The sequence below is a fragment of the Triticum urartu genome, chromosome 1A (genome assembly GCF_056163025.1).
Source record: "Triticum urartu cultivar PI428250 chromosome 1A, HENAU_Tu73, whole genome shotgun sequence".
Lineage (NCBI taxonomy): Eukaryota > Viridiplantae > Streptophyta > Magnoliopsida > Poales > Poaceae > Triticum > Triticum urartu.
This window is the reverse complement of record NC_141873.1, coordinates 458,684,571-458,693,737: the sequence shown is the minus strand read 5'-3', so window position 1 is coordinate 458,693,737 and position 9,167 is coordinate 458,684,571. Positions and strand designations below refer to the sequence as shown.

The 9,167-nt window shown below is 46.0% G+C and overlaps 1 long non-coding RNA gene across 1 annotated transcript; it reads right to left on the bottom strand.

Annotated features, from left to right (window-relative positions):
• Window positions 1-649: 649 nt before the first annotated feature.
• LOC147991685 (uncharacterized) lies at window positions 650-3,996 on the bottom strand. Its single transcript, XR_015603866.1, has 2 exons — window positions 3,674-3,996; window positions 650-1,119 (listed from the first exon to the last, which is right to left on the bottom strand). It is a non-coding gene; the product is annotated as an uncharacterized LOC147991685 (long non-coding RNA).
• Window positions 3,997-9,167: the final 5,171 nt, after the last annotated feature.

Here is a 9,167-nt window from a genome sequence, read left to right as displayed (position 1 = left end):
TCCATTTTTAAAGAGTTGTATTTCACTGGCTACAAACTTACAAAACATGAATTAGGATGTTGTTAAGCATGTTGCAATTAATAGTTGTATCCATTTTTAATCCGCCCCTTTGCTACCATGCTACTCTTTTGAAATGAAGATATCACTACAGATGCTGCCATTTTATTACCATTTGCTATTGTTGGTGGATGTTAACCCTATTGTAGTTAACATTGGCTTTCCATGTACTTACACATGGCTACAATGGGCGATGTTGTTGTTTGCCGTCGAGGTTAGCTGCATCCCATGTCTTATACATCATCTATTCCTAAATATAAGTATTTTTAGAGATTCCAATATAGACTACATAAGGAGCAAAATGAGTGAATCTAGATTCTGATCTAAATATATCTATAATTCTATATACATCCGTATGTAGTTCATATTGAAATCTCAAAAAAAATACTTGTACTTAGGAACATAGGTAGTTGTATTTTAGATCATTTGTGCAATCTCAGTTTAGCTTCTAACATCTACTGGTTGCTTGTAGGTACATATATGAGGGGTACTGATCCATGCTTCAATCCCTTTTGCGTATGGGGCAATGAGATATTCATGAACAAGCATCAAGTGAGGAAACTAAGAAAGATTGTTAGGCGAAAGAAACAGGTGATTGGAATTAAGCTCTTTATTTACACTTTGTCGAAGACAACAGTGAACTTTAGGATGGTAAGTAATGTTGTGACGCCCCCGATTTAATCATACACTAATCATACACGCAAACCTGTACGATCAAGATCAGGGACTCACGGGAAGATATCACAACACAACTCTACAAATAAAATAAGTCATACAAGCATCATATTACAAGCCAGGGGCCTCGAGGGCTCGAATACAAGAGCTCGATCATAGACGAGTCAGCGGAAGCAACAATATCTGAGTACAGACATAAGTTAAACAAGTTTGCCTTAAGAAGGCTAGCACAAACTGGGATACAGATCGAAAGAGGCGCAGGCCTCCTGCCTGGGATCCTCCTAAACTACTCCTGGTCGCCGTCAGCGGGCTGCACGTAGTAGTAGGCACCACCGGTGTAGTAGGAGTCGTCGTCGAAGGTGGCGTCTGGCTCCTGGGCTCCAACATCTCGTTGCGACAACCAGGTAGAAGGGATAGGGGGAAAAGAGGGAGAAAGCAACCGTGAGTACTCATCCAAAGTACTCGCAAGCAAGGAGCTACACTACATATGTATGCATTGGTATCAACTGGAATAAGGCTATCATATGTGGACTGAGCTGCATAATGCCGGAATAAGAGGGGATAACTAGTCCTTTCGAAGACTATGCTTCTGGCAGCCTCCATCTTGCATCATGTAGAAGAGAGTAGACTGAAGTCCTCCAAGTAGCATCGCATAGCATAACCCTAACCGATGATCCTCCCCTCGTCGCCCTGTGAGAGAGCGATCACCGGTTGTATCTGGCACTTGGAAGGGTGTGTCTTATTAAGTATCCGGTTCTAGTTGTCATAAGGTCAAGGTACAACTCCAAGTCGTCCTGTTACCGAAGATCACGGCTATTCGAATAGATTAACTTCCCTGCAGGGGTGCACCACATACCCCAACACGCTTGATCCCATTTGGCCGGACACACTTTCCTGGGTCATGCCCGGCCGTGGAAGATCAACACGTCGCAGCCCCACCTAGGCACAACAGAGAGGTCAGCACGCCGGTCTAAACCTAAGCGCACAGGGGTCTGGGCCCATCGCCCATAGCACACCTGCACGTTGCGAACGCGGCCGGAAGCAGAACTAGCCCCTTAATACAAGAGCAGGCTTACGGTCCAATCCGGCGCACGCCACTCAGTCGCTGACGTCACGAAGGCTTCGGCTGATACCACGACGCCGGGATACCCATAACTACTCCCGCGTAGATGGTTAGTGCGTATAGACCAAATGGCCAGACTCAGATCAAAAACCCAGATCTCGTTAAGCGTGTTAAGTATCCGCGAACGCCGACCAGGGCCAGGCCCACCTCTCTCCTAGGTGGTCTCAACCTGCCCTGTCGCTCCGCCACAAAGTAACAGCCGGGGGCCGTCGAGAACCCAGGCCCACCTCTACCGGGATGGAACCACCTGCCCCTTCAGCCCCCATCTCCAAACAGTTTCTCCGGTAATGTCACAATGTAAAGTATATAGTATATGCCCGTGATCACCTCCCCTAGTGATCACGGCCCAGTAGTATAGCATGGCAGACGGATAAGAGTGTAGGGCCACTGATGATAATCTAGCATCCTATACTAGCAGTAGGATAGCAGGTAAAGGTAACAACAGTAGTAGCAAGGACAGGCTATGCAGTAGTATAGGATTAACTGAAAGCAGTAACATGCTACACTACTCTAATGCAAGCAGTATAGAGGAGAGTAGGCGATATCTGGTGATCAAGGGGGGGCTTGCCTGGTTGCTCTGGCAAGAGAGAGGGGTCGTCAACTCCGTAGTCGATCACAGGGGTATGGGCAGCGGTCTCGGAGTCTATCGGAAAAAGTAACGGAGGGGGAACACAATAAATAACAAAGCCATCAAAGCATAACATGACAAACGCGGTGCTAGAGGTAATCTAACGCAGGGTAGGTGATACCAGCGAAGGGGGGAAACATCCGGGAAAGTATCCCCGGTGTTTCGTGTTTTCGGGCAGATGAGCCGGAGGGGGAAAGTTGCGAGTTTGATATGTTAGGGGTGTGTGGCGGACGAACAGGCTGCGTATCCGGGTTCGTCTCGTCGTTCTGAGCAACTTTCATGTACAAAGTTTTTCCAACCGAGCTACGGTTTATTTTATATTAATTGTTAAAAAATTTAAAACATTTTCTAAATTCAGGATTTAATTTAATTCGAAATTAAATTTGTATTTAAATTCTATGGGTACACAGGAAGTGTACCCAGATTGTGTCTAAGGGGCTGACAGGTGGGGCCCTGGTCAAATGTCCAGTCAGCGTTTGGCTGGACCGTTGACTGGTCAAAGGGGGCCCGTGGGACCCAAATGTCATTGACTGGGTTATCCTAGTCAGCGGTTTGACTGGTCAATGGACCCATGTGTCATTGATACATGTTTTACTAAACATCACTTGATTAACTAATCTGGTTGATTTGGTTATTATGCAGGTTAATTAAGTTAACTAATTAACTTACTAGCTAATTAATTAATTAATTAATTTAACAATATTTATTTATTTAATTTCTTTTTATGTTTTATTTTTGGGCGTGGGCCCCATCTGCCATAGGCACAGGGGCCTTGCTGGTCAGGCGAAGGGCGTGCGGGTTACGGGCACGGGCGCCCAGCCCGATTGGGCATTCGCCCAGATCAAAAGGGGGGCGACCATGGGCACGGCGAGGCCGCCCGCCTGAGGCGGCAGTGGCGAGGCCACCACAGGGCGGCACGCGTTGCAGGCGGTTGAGGCCAGCAGGACTCGCAGCGGTGGCGAGCGGGGTCGAGAAGGGCGGCAGCAAGCAATGGCACCAGCAGCAGTAGAGCGAAGCAGCGGCGGCGACACCGGAGCAGTTAGCAGCGGCAACAGAGGTAGTTAGCAGCAGCCGTAGGGCAGGGGAGCGGGACGCGGCAGGGGCGGCCGGCGCGCGTGCGGGCGCCGGTGAGCGAGGCCATGGCCGAAGTGGCCGGAGCAGGGGAGGGGGAGGAGGTGTCGGGGCCTCACCACGGGGCCGTGGGGTCTACGCAGCGGTGGCGATGATGCGTAAGTCGACGTGGTGGCCTCGGGGCCTCGATCCAGCGGCGTAGACGAAGCAGGGGTCGACGACGGTCCTCCCAACGAGATCCCAGGCGGCAGGGTGAGTGCACAGGTGGGCGAGGTCGACGGCGGCCATGGCGATGTGCGGCGTTGGAGTCGGGGCGGATCCCCTCGATCCAGATCGAGAGGAGGCAGAGGGAGTCCGGCAGGGAGGGCGGTGAGGTGGTTCCGACGAGGGAGGGCTCCTGGCAGCAGCGGTCGGCAGGTAGAGCGAGGGGCAAGCGCCTCCTGTACGGTGCACGTCGTGCTCGTGCGTTAGTGGGAGGGTGGCGGCGCCAGGAGGGGAGCGAGGAACGAGGAGGGGAGTGGGCGTCGTGGGGTGGCGGCGGGTGAGGGAGACGAGGGGAGAGGTGGGGATTGTGCGGGGGAGTGTGGTGGCCGGGCTAGGGTTCGGTCGCCCCAGGGGGTGTTGTAGGTGCCAGCTGGGCCGGCCTGGTTGGCCCGATGGCCAACTGGGCTGAGGCCTAGTGGGGGGTCCTTTTTTTATATTCTTTTCTGTTTTTATTTTATTTTACTTTTCTGTTTTCTATTATAGTCTTTAATAGTTTTCAGTTTTGTAAATTTATAAGACGAGTACCTAAATGGAGGTTGTAAATTAGCCCACTTCCATAATATATTTTGGTATTTTTAAAATATTTAGTTCGCATTTTTATAAATTTCAAAAGGGCATTTATAATAGGTTTAGCTGCTGTTTTAATTATTTTAGTGCATTGGAATAATTTATAGAAGTTTGGTTTCTTCACCATAATTACCTACACATTATTTGGCACAACCCGAACATTTTAGTTTCAATATTTGAAAAGTTTTATTGTTTGCTTGATTTTGAATTTGAATCGGTTTCGAACCATCGCGAGATCGACAATAGTAACCGTGATGACGTGGCATCATTAGCAGGGAATTACTGTAGCTTAATTATCCGGGCGTCACAATTCTCCTCCACTACAAGAAATCTCGTCCTGAGATTTAAGAGGGGAGTAAGTGGGAATGTTCCGGTTACGATATTTCGATGGATCTTCTCGAAGAAGTTAATCCCTTTTGTTGATGTCTTCAATTCTTTCTTCCAATGCATCATGATAAACTGGTCATCATTTCTTCGGGAACTCCATCGTACTTACGAAAGCATAAGGGGCAGCTCAGCTACGACAGAATGCCTTTGAGGGAAACAATATGGGGGTTAACCCATGAATGAGCATAAGACTACCTCTCGAGTTGAACATATAAAATACATCAAGAGTATTGTACGAAGGTACAATGAGAGGGTCCAAGCGCATAGATAGTTGCTCAAGGTCTGAACCATACTGAGAAAGGGTTCAGAGCAGCGAGAGTAAGTATTGCGTCTGATACCAGAATGGAGCACTAGGGAAGTGGCTCGCGAATTACCTACGAAACCAAGAGCAAGGGATAACTTTGTTAACAAGGTGTACAGGAGAGTCAGGTTTCGACCCTATGGAACTGTGGGTTATGGGCCCACCATGCGGTTAAAAGTAGGAAGGTCGGTGACATCTTGCACGATCATGTAAGCAAGGCATGTCAGGGGATAGTCTGTTGGTCATGTCGGCAACAACGTCGGTACCAAGGGCGAGGGACGAAGAGAATCATTTTTCCTGCTCGTGGATCGAGGCGGACCAATAGGCAAAGTTCTTGTTCATCGGTGGCTACGGAAATGTCATCAACAATAGAAATAGGGTCTTATAGACAGAGTGGTACAACGAGGTGTTTACATAAGCAGGGAAATATTACTGCTTATATAATATAGATCACAAGGAGGTTTAAACAAACCCATGGAAAGCAAAAGAAATTATCAGGTTTAAACAGAACAATGGAAAGAAAAATGTGTATACAGACATATTTCAAGGGTATATCCTTCCCAAGGACAAGCAGAGCATAATATCCATGACATGATATAATGTAGAAAACTCTTTAAAATATGTTCCAACCATCATATCTGACCGAGATCCAGTTCTAATTGGCATCAGGATATCGTAGACTCGGGATGCCTGAGAAGAGAGGTGCAACACAAATTGTCGAGATGACATTGTCAGATTCTCGGGAATTGAACTATGGGAGCGAGTTCCGACACAAGAGTTCATCAGTAAACCAAGGAGAGGATGAGGAGGTGGCTGATAGGCTTGGCAAAAAATCATCGAGATTTCCAAAGGATTGATTTCCACAATTATGTGAACAAGGAAATATCATTTGTCGGATCAAATGATATAATGATGTATGCTCGAGGGAAACATACACAACTGAACAATGATAGAAGGGTGCACCCAGGAATCTAGACTAGGTAGCACGATCAATGTTCGAATGATAATTCAATAAGCAATAGACTTAGAATGAAACTGTAAACCAATAACCTCAAAGCAATAGGGTTGCTAGAAGTTTAGAATTTACACATCACAGACCATTTGTCGGTATTACGGTTAGAAACAACACGAAGACCAAGAAAGAATGCTGATGGTGAGAAGCATCAATATACCAAGAATTCTTAAGAGGAGGAGCAATCCTCACAACATCCTTGATATTAAAAGATGGTAATACTCCAAGGTAAAGAAGAACAAATGCTAGATAGCAGGGAACTCAAGGTATAACACAAAACACGAACAAGTTTGTGTTGAACGGAAGGCAATAAAGTGGTCAAAGATAACACAAATCAGCAGGGGCAAGGATAGTATTTCTCATCATGAACTCAATTGATATCCTGGAAGAGCTCATAAGGTCGATGATGATCACGACACATTTGTCGAGAGATTTCATGAAGATGTAATCAATCAGCGATGACATCAGGTCAAAGGAATGATGAAGCGGAAGGTTATTGGAACCATGGGTAGGACACAAACTTGAAATCAAGCTTGTTGTTTGAGGTGAAACGATAAGACAAGGAAGATCGACGTAAGCTTAGCCCATCGTCGAAATTGTGATCCGGAAAGAAGGACCAGGTAGCACAGTTAAAATTTGGCACGATAATGACATAGCCGAGTAGGCTCGGAATGACGTGATCGAGTTCCGACTCGTAAGTAATGAAGGTTACCAAGAGTTGTTGAATCGTAGTGCGGACTCAATTCAGTTGTCGCTGTCCTTGAGGGGTTCTAACAACTGAGAACCCATTGGAGAAATGCAATCGGCAAGAATATTAGTTGATGAAGAACTCATAAGAAGTTATGTATCCCGTGGTATCCTCGAGATACCAGGGGGTAATACTCGATGACAGATCAAAGTAGAGGTTGGACTGGGGTATTGCTCTGCAGAAGACAAGTGCTTAAACTTGCACGAGAAACGGTACCTAAAAGAGAACATGGTCGAAACCACGATTGCAAAAGGCCAGATCCCAGATATAATATGAACTTATACCAAGGGAGTAATTAATTTAAGAGAAGCTTTAATGATAAGATCTACATCGTGTCCATGGGCATGAACACAAAGTTCAAGGTCGACTCCCACTTCTTCAATGCATAACCTTACATTTACTTCTCACTTTCGAAGAAGTTGTAGTGTTGAGATTTTATCTGGCAAAATACCAGAAGTGTATGACTCGTGAAAAGTTTTGAGTTCACACAGTTTAGAGAAGGCATATGTTCAACCCATAGGGGCTTCTTTGAAACATATACCACAAGCTTCAAGAGTAAATATCACAAGCTCGAAAGTAGAGCAAGGTTGAGAAAGTAGATGATACAATTTACCAAGGGAAATTATGTATCCGAGGGAAGGCTCACAAGGTTATTGAATATGAAGGACGCTGTCGGATAAAGTCCATTAAAGGATCTGCCGATCCATAACAGAGCTGACGTGAGCATTGGTACTCAACGAGAGGAAGAAACAATGCAAAGGCAGAAACAACTAACTAATTCAAAGCTCAACTGCAAAGGAATTCTGATGTCCAAATCAAGGGATCAGAAACAAACGCTCTGATTAAGGATGGATAATTTGAGTAGGCTTAGGGATACCATCGATGGTAAGTTGATTGGTCGAGATCCAGCTCATGTTCAAACTGACATTGAGCCGGAAGGATGAATTCTAGGATTCGATTGAGGGATGCGAGCATCCTCAACATATTTAATCAACGGACTTAAAATGATAAAGACAAGGGATGCCAATAAGATTACGAGACTTATGGGATTAACCATAATGCAAGCAAGCAAGAATTTCAAGAGCAATAGGCTGCTCAGAATTTTTGGAAGATCGAATGGTATTTCGAAGTCTTTTGCGAAACACATGAACAACTGGGAATGAGCGGATACTCGATAAGTGCGAGGAATTATCCATAGGGGTATTCAGGTGACAAGGAACAGCAAGGCGGTAAGCTCAAGGAGTATTGAAACAACGACGAGTATTTCGGGGTATCTTATAATAACAAGATCAACTATGGATGAATGTAAGAATAACAACTGCAAGTACTTATCCATAAGGGTTGACGGTGGAAGGGGAATTGCAAACGTGATGAACACAAGTTCTCGGGTTAACAGCAGAGAGTATCTTCAGGGTCTTCACGTGCAGCAGACGATCATTAGTAATAAGGGGCTCTCCGGGTGAAAGTGATAACGAGATCCTAATGTTAGATTTAGTAAAATTCATTTAACCCGAGTAGGAGAGAGTTCAGAGTCCCAGAGTAAGGATCGAGGAGTAAAAGATCCTAATACCACCCAGATGGCGACGTGGGCCCATAAGGCACACAACCATGTTAGTAAAAGTTTTGTAATGTCTAGACTCAACTTCGGCCAAGGAGTGTGGAAGGGGGATTCCTACAGGCAGTCGGCTCTGATACCAACTTGTGACGCCCCCAATTTAATCGTACACTAATCATACACGCAAACGTGTACGATCAAGATCAGGGACTCACGGGAAGATATCACAACACAACTCTACAAATAAAATAAGTCATACAAGCATCATATTACAAGCCAGGGGCCTCGAGGGCTCGAATACAAGAGCTCGATCATAGACGAGTCAGCGGAAGCAACAATATCTGAGTACAGACATAAGTTAAACAAGTTTGCCTTAAGAAGGCTAGCACAAACTGGGATACAGATCGAAAGAGGCGCAGGCCTCCTGCCTGGGATCCTCCTAAACTACTCATGGTCGCCGTCAGCGGGCTGCACGTAGTAGTAGGCACCACCGGTGTAGTAGGAGTCGTCGTCGAAGGTGGCGTCTGGCTCATGGGCTCCAACATCTGGTTGCGACAACCAGGTAGAAGGGATAGGGGGAAAAGAGGGAGAAAGCAACCGTGAGTACTCATCCAAAGTACTCGCAAGCAAGGAGCTACACTACATATGTATGCATTGGTATCAACTGGAATAAGGCTATCATATGTGGACTGAACTGCAGAATGCCAGAATAAGAGGGGGATAACTAGTCCTTTCGAAGACTACGCTTCTGGCAGCCTCGATCTTGCAGCATGTAGAAA